The following is a 14,554-nucleotide window of genomic DNA, read 5'->3' as shown; positions in this document are numbered from 1 at the left end:
GAGCAATACTCAAGTATAGGTCGAACGAGTGTTTTGTAAGCCACCTCCTTTGTTGATGGACTACATTTTCTAAGCACTCTCCCAATGAATCTCAACCTGGTACCCGCCTTACCAACAATTAATTTTATATGATCATTCCACTTCAAATCGTTCCGCACGCATACTCCCAGATATTTTACAGAAGTAACTGCTACCAGTGTTTGTTCCGCTATCATATAATCATACAATAAAGGATCCTTCTTTCTATGTATTCGCAATACATTACATTTGTCTATGTTAAGGGACAGTTGCCACTCCCTGCACCAAGTGCCTATCCGCTGCAGATCTTCCTGCATTTCGCTACAATTTTCTAATGCTGCAACTTCTCTGTATACTACAGCATCATCCGCGAAAGCCGCATGGAACTTCCTGCACTATCTACTAGGTCATTTATATATATTGTGAAAAGCAATGGTCCCATAACACTCCCCTGTGGCACGCCAGAGGTTACTGTAACGTCTGTAGACGTCTCTCCATTGATAACAATATGCTGTGTTCTGTTTGCTAAAAACTCTTCAATCCAGCCACACAGCTGGTCTGATATTCCGTAGGCTCTTACTTTGTTTATCAGGCGACAGTGCGGAACTGTATCGAACGCCTTCCGGAAGTCAAGAAAAATATCATCTACCTGGGAGCCTGTATCTAATATTTTCTGGGTCTCATGAACAAATAAAGCGAGTTGGGTCTCACACGATCGCTGTTTCCGGAATCCATGTTGATTCCTACATAGTAGATTATGGGTTTCCAAAAACGACATGATACTCGAGCAAAAAACATGTTCTAAAATTCTACAACAGATCGAGTCAGAGATATAGGTCTATAGTTTTGCGCATCTGCTCGACGACCCTTCTTGAAGACTGGGACTACCTGTGCTCTTTTCCAATCATTTGGAACCCTCCGTTCCTCTAGAGACTTGCGGTACACGGCTGTTAGAAGGGGGGCAAGTTCTTTCGCGTACTCTATGTAGAATCGAATTGGTATCCCGTCAGGTCCAGTGGACTTTCCTCTATTGAGTGATTCCAGTTGCTTTTCTAGTCCTTGGACACTTATTTCGATGTCAGTCATTTTTTCGTTTGTGCGAGGATTTAGAGAAGGAACTGCAGTGCGGTCTTCCTCTGTGAAACAGCTTTGGAAAAAGGTGCTTAGTATTTCAGCTTTACGCGTGTCATCCTCTGTTTCAATGCCATCATCATCCCGGAGTGTCTGGATATGCTGTTTCGAGCCACTTACTGATTTAACGTAAGACCAGAACTTCCTAGGATTTTCTGTCAAGTCGGTACATAGAATTTTACTTTCGAATTCACTGAACGCTTCACGCATAGCCCTCCATACGCTAACTTTGACGTCGTTTAGCTTCTGTTTGTCTGAGAGGTTTTGGCTGCATTTAAACTTGGAGTGAAGCTCTCTTTGCTTTCGCAGTAGTTTCCTAACTTTGTTGTTGTACCACGGTGGGTTTTTCCCGTCCCTCACAGTTTTACTCGGCACGTACCTGTCTAAAACGCTTTTTACGATTGCCTTGAACTTTTTCCATAAACACTCAACATTGTCAGTGTCGGAACAGAAATTTTCGTTTTGATCTGTTAGGTAGTCTGAAATCTGCCTTCTATTACTCTTGCTAAGCAGATAAACCTTCCTCCCTTTTTTATATTCCTATTAACTTCCATATTCAGGGATGCTGCAACGGCCTTATGATCACTGATTCCCTGTTCTGCACATACAGAGTCGAAAAGTTCGGGTATGTTTGTTATCAGTAGGTCCAAGATGTTATCTCCACGAGTCAGTTCTCTGTTTAATTGCTCGAGGTAATTTTCGGATAGTGCACTCAGTATAATGTCACTCGATACTCTGTCCCTACCACCCGTCCTAAACATCTGAGTGTTCCAGTCTATATCTGGTAAATTGAAATCTCCACCTAAGACTATAACATGCTGAGAAAATTTATGTGAAATGTATTCCAAATTTTCTCTCAGTTGTTCTGCCACTAATGCTGCTGAGACTTAGATGTACAAAAGGAGATCACATCATTAAAAATTATTGTCAAATTCAGAAAACAAATCCATATGCTCATCACTTTAAAATGTTCGAATGTGTGTATTCCTAAGGGGCCAAAATGCTAAGGTCATCGGTCCCTTGTCATACACACTACTTAAACTAACTTATGCTAAGAACAACACACACACCAATGCCCGAGGGAGGACTCGAACCTCCGGCCGGAGGGGCCACGCAATCCATGACATGGCGCCTCAAACCGCGCCGCCACTCCGCGCAGCGATCATCACTTTGTGTAAGTGAAATTATGTCTGTTGACTCACAGTATCCAAACATGTAATATCATGCAAGTAAATATGCGTAATGTCTAACTTAGTCTGATTACACAATCGCTGAGCAATCATTGGTATAAGTTAACATCAAGAGATATCCATACGGTACACTGTAAGGTGGAACGTCTATATAAGTCAGTCTTTGAAGAAGGCAGATTGCTTTTCATTGGATGTAGACGAAGGAAGCGTAACTTATCCACTGAAGAGGTTACATGCTAAATATTTGCTCTGCTTATTTTTAACAACCGCACATCAGTTCGGGACCCTTACCAACTTGGAATGATGAATCATGTAGAGAAGATTAGAATAAGATCAACGCCATTCGTAACTCGTGTGATCGAAATAATAACATCGCAGAACTTCTCAACAATCTCAAGAGGGAGGCACTACGGTGAGGAGACTTAATTTTGTGGAACCGCACGTTTCAAGAAGAATTACGAGACACATTTCCTCCCACATACCTGTCAAGTAGTGATCATGATGGTAAAATTGAAGAAATATTGGTATACCCATTGAATTAACCCCAATCTTTCTTCCCATGTACCTTCAGCTAACGGAACAGGGGAAAGATAAATTTATTTTGACACGCCATTTATTTTGTACAACATATCATATGATGGCTTGCTGAGTACTAATAGAGACACAGTAACTGCTTAAGATAATTAATTTTCTGTGGTGGGTGGCTGCAGTAGATAATTTAACCTATTTTATGTACTGACGCGATCGAGAGGATCGAAGGAAGCCTTTCAAGAGATCCTGGAACATTAATTGTAAACGTGCTCTGCAGCCCGACAAGCCTCGCCGCGACAGTTTCGCAGGCAGCGATGTTTCCCTCTAACAGGTCGCTCGTATTTCACAGTGGCTGTCTGGCGACAGGTAAACTTGGCGCTGCGCGGGCCACAAGTTTTCTCCGAAAGTTTAAAGTGGTCGTCACGGCACATCTTCCTCGTAGTTGTCCCTGCTGTTCTCTTTCTCCCTCCAAAATACCCCCAGTGTGTTCTGATTGTGTCTGCGCGACGTTTTCTTTCCGTAAAAGTAACAGATATGACAGTGCAGCTTATCACTTTTTACAGTCGTAATTCTTTCAGTTATTCCTCACTTCTTCCATTCCCACGCATACTCTGTCATTTTGTAGGTTTAGCTTGGAACATAACCCCAAAAGCTAAAATTGATACCAACGAGATTCAGGGGAAATTGTATAATGTCTGCTGTCTTTAGGATCCTAGTGATTAATTTTCAGAAACTTCTCCTCGCTCTCTTCCTTTAACATAGCCCAGGACAAACAATCAAGTTGTCTGTGGTATCCTAGAGCAATGTTTCATTACTACACTGAAGAGAAAAAACGTTATTGCCTCGTAGTGGCGTTGCAGGAGCGCGATCTGGCAACGAAAGTATGCAAGCGAAGCAGAGATACTGGCCACGTATGAGGAAATTCGCTGACATAAGCGACTGTGACAAACGCAAATTCTTATGGCCCGGCGCCTGGGAACGTGCCTCTCGGAAACAGCGGAGGTGGTCGGCTGTTCGTGTGCTAGAACTATGGGCGTCCATGTAAAGTGGTGGAAGGACGATGGAATCCACAAGTATGCGACAAGATGTTGCTCATCCACGCGTGCTGAGCCTGTATTAAATGCACGGATTGAAATATGCGCCAGGAAAGAAACGTTAAGATGGTACTGTATCCTATATACACTTCTAAAGCTAGTGAAACCCTGTGTTTTCATGCATTTGTTGACAATTTATACGAATACCTTGAATGACATGGAGTTAACTAGCGCCAAATGTTGAGAGTTATCGACATGTGATTTCAAATTGTTTCCGTATTTCTAGATTTCCAGAAGGCTTTTTTGACACCGTACCTCACAAGCGTCTTGTAATCAAATTGCTTGCTTATGGAATATTGTCTTAGTTACGCAAATGGTTACCTAATTTCCTGTCATAGAAGTCACAGTTCGTAGTAATTGACGGAAAGTCATTGAGTAAAACAGAAGTGTTTACTGTCCTTCCACAAGGTAGTGTTATAGGCCCTCTGTTGTTCCTTATCTATATTAACGACTTAGGACTCAATTTTGGCCATATATCTTAGGTTTGTTGCAGTTGACTCTGTCGTTTATCGCCTAGTAAAGTTATAAGAAGATGAAAACAAAATGCAAAACGATTTATGTAAAATATCTGTATGGTGCAAAAATTTGCAATTGACCCTAAATAATGAAAAGTTAGGGGTCATACAAGCGAGTGCTAAAAGAAATCCGTTAAACTTCGGTTACACGAAAAATCAATTAAATCACAAGGCCGTTAACTCTACTAAATACTTGGGAGTTACAATTACGAACAACTTCAATTCGAAAGAACACATAGAAAATATTGTGGGGAAGGCGAACCAAAGACTGCGTTTTATTGGCAGAACACTTAAAAGACGCAACAGATCTGCTAAAGAGACTGCCTACACTACTCTTGTCCGTCCTCTTTTGGAGTACTGCTGCGCGGTATGGAATCCTTACCAGATAGGATTAACGGAGTACATCGATTAAGTTCAAATAAGGGCAGCAAGTTTTGTATTATCGAGAAATAGGGAAGAGAGTGTCATGGACATGATACAGGATTTGGGAGTGGACATTACTAAAACTCAGACATTACTCTTTGCGGCGGGACCTCCTCACTAATTTTAAAGCACCAACTTTCTCCTCCGAATGCGAAAATATTTTCTTGACGCCGACCTACATAGGGAGAAACGATCATCATAATAAAATAAGTGAAATAAGAGCTCGCAAGGAAAGAGATAGGTGTTCGTTTTTTGCGTGAGCTGTTCGAGAATGGAATAACAGAGAATTATTGTCAACGATATACTTATATGGATATGGTGTCTGTTCTTTCGGATATGTCAACGCCCGTCGGCAGCTGAAGGTATTACTATAATTCTAATTTAATTATTGTGAAGATGGTTCGATGAAGCCTCTGCCAGGCACTTAAGTGTGACTTGAAAAGTAGCTATTTATATGTAGTTTTTGGTGAACTTTCTTGTTCCACAGATATTCTGTAAATAATTTTTGAATTTTTTTTAATATTGTTACATCCAAACTTAATAATTTATATTGGGAAACTTCGGCTGCAAGTGCCAGTCTTTTCATGAAACCACGGCTTTCCACCACCCCTCAGGCTTTGCGTTCTTTGTAACCTGTTTTTATACCAGTTAGAATGTTTCTGACAATTTGAAAGAATGATCGTGCCATAGCTCTGTTGAGTACCCAGTGACTATATGAAAACTTACAAATTCACTTGACCTAGGGGAACTGACTGTAATATCCAACATCAGATACCACGAAGTCGATTCCAGCAATCGATACTACGGACATTAACTGGGTGGAGGACACTGCTACATTATCTTCTCCAATTACAATATGTTTTTATTAGACTTTCTAGTGACAGCAGTAGCACTTAGATATTCTGTGTAACGATTTCCATGTGTTCGTAGCTGGCTCTACAATTTCAAGTTCAAATGATTCTGCAGTGAGCTTAAAAGTTTAGCTGATCAAATGAACACGTTTTCCAGACTCACCAGGCCCGCACCACATTTTGTGTGTGCCATTGCCGTAGATGCTTTTCCGAAAATTTCCCATTCTTTGGTACACTATGTGATCAAAAGTATCCAGACACCCCCCAAAACATACGTTTTTCATATTAGGTACATTTTGCTGCCACCTACTGCCAGGTACTCCTTATCAGCGAACTCAGTAGTCATTAGACATCCGCTCCGCGGAACTTCGAACGTGGTCAGGTGATAGCGTGTCACTTGTGTCATACGTCTGTACACGAGATTTCAACACTCCTAGACATCCCTAGGTCCAAGTTCCACTGTTTCTGATGTGATAGTGAAGTTGAAACATGAGGGGACACGTACAGCACAAAAGCGTACAGGCCGACCTCGTCTGTTGACTAACAGAGACCGCCGACAGTTAAAGAGGGTCGTAATGTGTAGTAGCCAGACATCTATGCCGACCATTACACAGGAATTCCAAAGTGCATCAGCATCCACTGTAAGTACTATGACAGTTAGACGGGATGAGAGAAAACTTGGATTTCGTGGTCGAGCGGCTGCTCAAAAGCCAAACGTCACGCCAGTAAATGTCAGACGACGCCCCACTCGGTGTAAGGAGCGTAAACATTGGACGATTGAACAGTGGAAAAACGTTGTTTGGAGTGACGAATCACAGTACACAATGTGGCGATCCCATGGCAGGGTATGGGTATGGCGAATGCCTGATGAACGTCATCTGCCAGCCAACGGTAAAATTCGGATGCGGAGGTGTTAAAGTGTGGTCCTGTTTTTCATTGAGGTGCTTGCACCCTTCGTTGTTTTGCGTGACACTATCACAGCACTGGACTTCATTGGTGTTTTAACCACCTTCTTGCTTCCCACTGTTGAAGAGCAATTCGGGGATGGCGATTGCATCTTTCAACACGATAGAGCACCTGTTCATAATGTACGGCCTGTGACGGAGTGGTTACACGGCAGTAACAAATCTGCAATAGACTGGCCTGCACAGAGTCCTGACCTGAATTCTATAGAACCCCTTAGGGATGTTTTGGAACTCCGACTTCGTACCAGGCCTCACCGGCCGACATAGATACCTCTCCTCAGTGCAGCACTCCGTGAAGAATGGGCTGCCATTCCCCAAGAAACCTTCCAGCACCTGATTGAACGTATGTCTACGAGAGTAGAAGCTGTCATCAAGGCTAAGGGTGGGCCAACACCATATTGAATTCCATCATTACCGATGTAGGGCGTCATGAACTTGTAAGTAATTTTCAGCCAGGTGTCCAGGTACTTTTGATCACATAGTGTATGTTCTGCGATTGTTAAAACACATTTTAAAGGAAGGCCATACACTTCTTAAAACGTATGTTAGGCAGCAGTATACAATGACGTCAATAGATACAGAGTATTAGCTCTGTCTGTAAGAGAGGGAAGAAGATACAGACTGCTGTCTTGTTCGGTAAACCTTGGGAAGAAAGGGAGAATATAATTTAAAGTTTCATCGACAAAGCGAGCGTAAAGTTAGAATGGATAAAGATAGTGAAAGAAATCTGGCGTATCACTTTCAAAGGAACTATCTTGATGTTTATCTTAACCATCCAACTATCTCCCAATAGTCATAGTCCAATTTGTGTACGATTAAACGTTTGTCAGTTTTCTTCCTTCCTATATACGATATATATCGGAAATGGAAGGCCAGTGAAAACATATCCTCAAACAGGTACACCACCCTGAACAGGCGCTTTATCACATCCATATATGTATTTTTTAGTGATACTCGAAGGACAGTGATATGTAATAATTTCTTTATAAATCAATGTCCTTCGGAAATCACATTCTGCAGAAAACGCTTTAATCTAAGAAGAGGACTGGTCGTGAGTAGACATCACTACTGCTCCTGCTGACTGTTCAGGTTTCCTTCCGTGTCATAGGAGAAGGGAGGCATATGACACACGTCTTCTTGCACACTGCCGGACTTCATGAAGGTGTCTGCTAATAATTCTTACAGACTGAGACGAGACAATGACACCTGCGTTCTTTGTGTATATTTGTTTTATTTATATTAATGTTTCGCGACCATATAAATGAAAAATCTCCCACATTCATAGCACATCATTGACCGATGTAACCTTTAACTGCCTACACTGTAATTTTGTCAAGTTTACTCGTTTACTCGTATTGTGTTATTCGAATCGTCTTACCCTACAAACCGCTAAAATAGGGCTACTGAAATAGTTGCAACATTCCCTTTCTTTCATTACGTGTGTATGGCAACATGATTCCCCACAACTGCATAAATGTCATCTCAGATGAAATGTACGTAAGCACACTTCCAGGTTGTGTATTTCTAGATTTCCAAAAGACTTACGTTCTAGTCGGCTGATTACAGAGGTCAGAGCATATGAAATATCGTTGCAACAACGTGAATGGCAAGTAGAATATTTGGCTAACCAGTTCCTATACATTATTGTGGGTGGCAAGTGCTCATCAGAAATATAGGTAACAGCGGAAGTTTCTCAAACAAACGAGGTAGTGCCGCCTTGCTCTCAATTTAACTGTGATACCTGTAAGGCTATCTGAGAATCATGCCTAAGTTGTTTTCTGAGTACGCACTTGTGTATACCATATTATCGTTGTTCACTGACTATTGGCAAGTGCACGACTTGAAACTATATCCACTCACAACGGGAGGCCACGACGTTCGGATAACGGATTTACTTTAATCTTTGTAGACTTTTAATAGTTCATAAGGATTACATTATGTGCATGTGGTAACGTGTACTATTTACACTATTTCAAGAAAATCGCAAGAGAAGTTCCGTTAATGTACCGATGCGTTGCGCCCCTGAGCACGAGACAGCGGCGGTCAAGTGGTTAACATCAGCTGGATCGAGCACCGCTAATGCTTTTCTTGATTTATATTCTTTTCAACACTAGTCGTATTATTTCATACATATCACGGTTGAAAGGTAATATGATGAAAAGACACGTGTACTTGCATGAACTATTATTGAATGTTCAATGTTAATTGATTGTTTGGTAATTTTTATTATCACAACAAATATTTATAACTATCGAGAAGTAAACGATCAAACGCATAAAGTATTTTTGAAAATATATACCTGTCGAGATTTCCGAAATGCCTCATACCTGCAATCGGGTAAGGTATCGAGAACTGCTTAGCACTTGGGCACTTCGATCTGCATACACAGGTTTCAAAGATACTACAAATTTGTTAATTTTTTCAAATTGTTGCATCCTTGAGCCCCCGATTACCAGATGTACGACTAGCGGTTCTCGGCAGACGCCCCCGGTTACAGGAGTCAAGGATAACACTTTGTATTATAATTATTAATAAAGTAATGTCACCAGTAACAGTTACATTTTCAGCAAGTACACCAAGTCCCTTAATCCAAACATGTATTATCTCATCATTAGAAACTTTCCTACAAGAACGGGTATACAGAGTAAAAGGCATATTACTATAAACAAAACTAGGTCTACTTTGGATCTTCGGGTCGATTCCACAGTGCCATGTCTTGTAGGCGATGACATCTCGGTCGGCGAAAGATTCTAGTCCAGGAAGCGATGCGTTCTCACAGCGGACAATTGCAAGTGTAAACCACACACTGCCAGCTGTTCCAGTGGCAACATCAAGTGAAAAATTAACTCGACATCTACGGAAAAAAATAGGACCATTCAGTATGACACTTTGTGCAGTGCCGTTTGTTCCAAGCTTATTTTCCAAGCTAATAATGTGTTTGTAAACTGGCATGCGGTGGCGGCGATGAAGATGCTACAATGAGTTAAAATATGCCAGAATGTAAGTGTAGTATACGGTTAATCATCGGATGTGCTTTCGCCATCACAAGTTGCATGATGATACTTTTCAGACAGACACGGAAATCATAAACTAAAACGGCATCTATATACTGAATGATTACAATTTTCCCGCTTGCACTAGATTTTCTAGAGAGATACGAAGCTCGTTAACACTTTTTTTTTAATAATTCAATTTCTTCCAACAATTTGGATGCAAACCATACGTAACACATTTTTGTAACCATCAGTGCCGAAAATTGGCAATATGCGATTGATTGTATTTTAATAGCATCTTCACGAGAAGCAGTTTCTCAGTCGTTGTCAAGTAAATATGAATAAGTCTGCTTCATAAAGTTTGTAACTTGTCCATAAAAATAAAAGTTGCATTATATTTGTTGAAACAATCAAAATAAGTAGAAACCCAAATAACATTGGAAACTCAATAAAAGTTCATGCAAATTGCCTTCCAGAGGTAATGCGTACGAAATAATAGGACTAGTGTTGAAAAATATAAAAGTCAAAAAAAAAAAGGATGACTGGGATTCAATCCATCGATTTCAGAGCTTTAACACTAACAACACGACCGCCACCAGCTCGTGCTCAGATTCGCAAAAGCACTGGTACATAATTGACGAGTAAAACGTTTCTAGCGATTTTCTCGAAATCGTCTAAATAACTTGCACATTACGTTATCCTAATGCATTATTAAAAGCGTACAAATTTTGAAGTAAATCTGTGATCCTAACGTCGTGACCTTCCACTCTAAGTGTACCGAATGTCATATTGTCGTAAACGGGGATGAATGCAAGTAATGTGCTCGAATAACGGGACATATCTGTATACCTGAACCATTACTATTAGCGTGCCTCTAGACGCACTTATATCGATGTAACATGTATGCGTAGCATTGGGAGGGAAAAATAAAATCAGATATAAGTTAGGCCAACAGACGACTGTAAATAATTGTGAGACTTCTGCCAGCAAAATATATCGTATACAAGACTGCTGTCTGATTTACGCTTGTGTATCGGTTGAGTGTTCTGGATCGCCGCGAATTCTGATTAGCAGAGAAAACTGAAGGAATTTAGAGGCATGTTATTTAAATCGGCCAGATTTGTAAGTATACGAATATTTCGGAGACACTCAGGTGTCCTACGCCGCATCTTTGGAAGAAATAGGATATGCTTTTCGTGAAACGAAGTTTGAAGATTAATATTAGAGAAAAAATGCAAACTGGCTCTATTACCTGCATCTTGCAGAAGGAGCATATGGACAGCATGGAAGATATGAAGGACACAGGGAGATTTACAGGCAGCGTCACTCATGTACCAGATTTGTGAAGACAATAGGAAAACTTCGGTTTAGTAGAGCATAAAATAACGTAATAAATGGTAGGTAGAGGACACAACGCAGGGTGGAGTGTATTACGGTGTATTTACGCTATAGCTGCTCTCTACCAAAACTTCGGTTTGGTAGAGTGCATAAATGACTTCGTAAATGGTAGGATTATCGGCAGTATTGGCAGCATTGGTAGGGAAAGAACAATGAATGCGTAAGAGATAAACTGGAAGCCGATGTCTTCTCTCTGTTTTTCTTGTTTGTGTCGCACATAATTAAAACCGCACATCATTCAGTGTTAGACCGTTGCGTACTTTATACGCTTACAGAATAAAAAAATGCGTTTTTTAAGTCATAAAAATTTGTTGGTCGCATAACTTCTGTGTTTTTATGCAACCAAAGCCATTACTTTTGATGTAAGTACAGTTAAATGCACAAACATGACTATACGTATATAATTATTAGTGTTCTTTTGTTCTCAATAGAATGTTCTCATCGTGATCAAAGACCAGAGCTTCCTGTTATTATTGATAAATATAATGATATATGATATATCAGTTCGATCAAGTACTGAAGCGATGTTTGAAATATTTTTGTTTTGCGTTTTTCTTATTGTACCTTTCTTGAGGAAACTGTGTTTTCTTGTGGTGTATGATACATCTGCATCGTTTTATTTATTTTTACTACAACATACTTCTGTCTGAAGTTACGAATCAACTATTTTAACATAAAACCCGAATTAAACATTGACAATTTCAGTTTCGCCATAAATACTGTTTATTTTTAAGTAACAGACAGGAGAATAACTATGCAGATCAAAAACGCTCTATATGATTTGTGACTCGTTATATATCCTCACTCAGTTTCTAGACTGTTCCGACTGTTAGGGAATCTGGTAAGATTTTCGCATACGCAAAGAAGGCGATCGTTGTAAGGAAACTCCCAGTAGATATGCAACACACCTACCGTACAGGTAATGATGTTATGACTTTGTCTGACCAAAATTACTAATACAGCTACTGTAGTCTACGCTTAGATGTGATAGTCCACGGTAGCCTACCGTAGTTTTACCACTGCAATTTAGCAGATGTAGTAAAAAGGACACTAGTAACTGCTTCGCCTGCCGTCACTCCGCATTACGCCAGACAGTGTGACGAAGTCGTCTTGTGTATCAGAAGGATGAGCCTGTATCTGTCATGTGCCGTGGTTTGCGCAGGACTGCAATTCGCGGGCCTGGAGCACGAGGCGCGCATCTACGCTGCGGCGCCGTCGGGCGTTTGGGTGACCAGCGTGCGCGCTTTCGACCCCAAAGAGCGCGCACGCAGCCCCGCCTACGCCCTCAGGGACGCACCCAGCTTCGCCATCGACAAGGTCACCGGCGACATCTCCACGCACAGGTCAGTGGCCCATCGCCGGCCTCATATACTTCTTCCTTTGTACTCTGCCGCTAGACCCCACTCCACCACTGCGCTGGGGGAGAAGCGCCGACGGCGAGATCACCACCATAAAGAGAAGCCGGACAAATCTCTCTCTCTTTCTTCTCGACGATTCCCGTTTTCCGACACAGCAGCGGCACCTCGCGTGTACTCCTCTTTCTTCACACAGGCCTTATTTCTAAAATAACCACAAATGGAGAGCAACCTTCAACATGTGATTATGACCACAGAATTTCCACTAAATGTCATAAAATGCTGAATAAATTGTCCTTGTTTTCTATATTCGCCACGAGCAAGTACCATGACTTAAAAGACTACGTATTCACGTGTCATGTTAATTACCTACCCGATTTGTGTGTGTGTTGTCTGTGTAATGTCCTGTAGTCTTTCATTTTTTTCAGGGGTAACTCATTACTCGTAACGGTTTAGCTTTTTATCGCAAAAAAACAAGCAGTAAGAATAATATGTGGTGTTTTCCATGGCTGTTGTGTAGGTACCTCGTCAAGTAGTTAGGCATTATAACCCTACCATCACAATACAAACATTCCCAAATGAAATTTATAATAAATAACCCATCACAATTTGAGAATGGTGTTGTCTACACCTTCAACACTACAGGAAAAAATGACCTTCATTACTCATTACAAAATCTGTCCGTAGTTGAGAACGCAGTTCAGCTTTTGACCATTTGCCCAATAACATAAAATGACTCAGTCGTAGTAAAACAAGTTTTAAATCTAAGCTAAAATCACTTCTCCTGGACGACGAATGTTTTATTTAAAACTGTAGCTTGTAGCTGTAGCTGCATGAGTAGAAATAAAAAATAATAGATTTGTTAATGTTAACACTAATCATGAATATATGCCCTATAAATTGTCTCGTTCTATATCAGTTCGAAGAAACAGTTCAATTGATCTATGAAATATGTAGCTAATTAACCAATCAACAAACACTGTCTGGATCAGTAACTGTTGTTCCCGACTAATGATTTCAATTTTCACGGGAAATCATCTTCAGGTCTGAGGGCCTGGCTATGGGTAACAGTGTAGGTGGCACTGTTGTAGACATTTTTCGCGACGACTTAAGAAATTAACTTTTTCGAAAAACATCCATTGGTTAAAAATAATGATCCAAATTAAGAGGTATGTCTAAGACGTATTAACGTTATTTAGTGGAAATGAGGACGAACTCAAACAGGTAGCTGCGGAAATGTGTACCATGCATCCTAGAGTACAGTTTATTTCAAAACTAGAGAACGATAATATTCTCTTGATTTTTTTCTTTTTTTAGTGGCCCTACGGCAGCTATTAGACAGACTAAATAATATCCCATTCAGCAAATAAAATTATGAAAACGAATTAAAAAACAATGTAACTCAGCCACAAACAATGGCTATAACACCAATACAGTAAATACATTCAACCACTAAATCAAACATAGCTAAAAAAAAGTGAGCACAAGCAGTGAACACAAACATCTGCATTAAACTACTGTAGCTTCATTGCGAGTACTTCTAACAGCTTGATATAATTCTACATCTACATCTATACTCCGCGAGCCACCTTACGGTGTGTGGCGGAGGGTACTTATTGTACCACTATCTGATCCCCCCTTCCCTGTTCCATTCACGAATTGTGCGTGGGAAGAACGACTGCTTGTAAGTCTCCGTATTTGCTCTAATTTCTCGGATCTTTTCGTTGTGATCATTACGCGAGATATATGTGGGCGGTAGTAATATGTTGCCCATCTCTTCCCGGAATGTGCTCTCTCGTAATTTCGATAATAAACCTCTCCGTATTGCGTAACGCCTTTCTTGAAGTGTCCGCCACTGGAGCTTGTTCAGCATCTCCGTAACGCTCTCGCGCTGACTAAATGTCCCCATGACGAATCGCGCTGCTTTTCGCTGGATCATGTCTATCTCTTCTATTAATCCAACCTGGTAAGGGTCCCATACTGATGAGCAATACTCAAGAATCGGACGAACAAGCGTTTTGTAAGCTACTTCTTTCGTCGATGAGTCACATTTTCTTAGAATTCTTCCTATGAATCTCAACCTGGCGCCT

The sequence above is a fragment of the Schistocerca serialis genome, chromosome 3, assembly GCF_023864345.2.
Source record: "Schistocerca serialis cubense isolate TAMUIC-IGC-003099 chromosome 3, iqSchSeri2.2, whole genome shotgun sequence".
NCBI lineage: Eukaryota > Metazoa > Arthropoda > Insecta > Orthoptera > Acrididae > Schistocerca > Schistocerca serialis.
Note: the sequence above shows the minus strand (reverse complement) of the source record.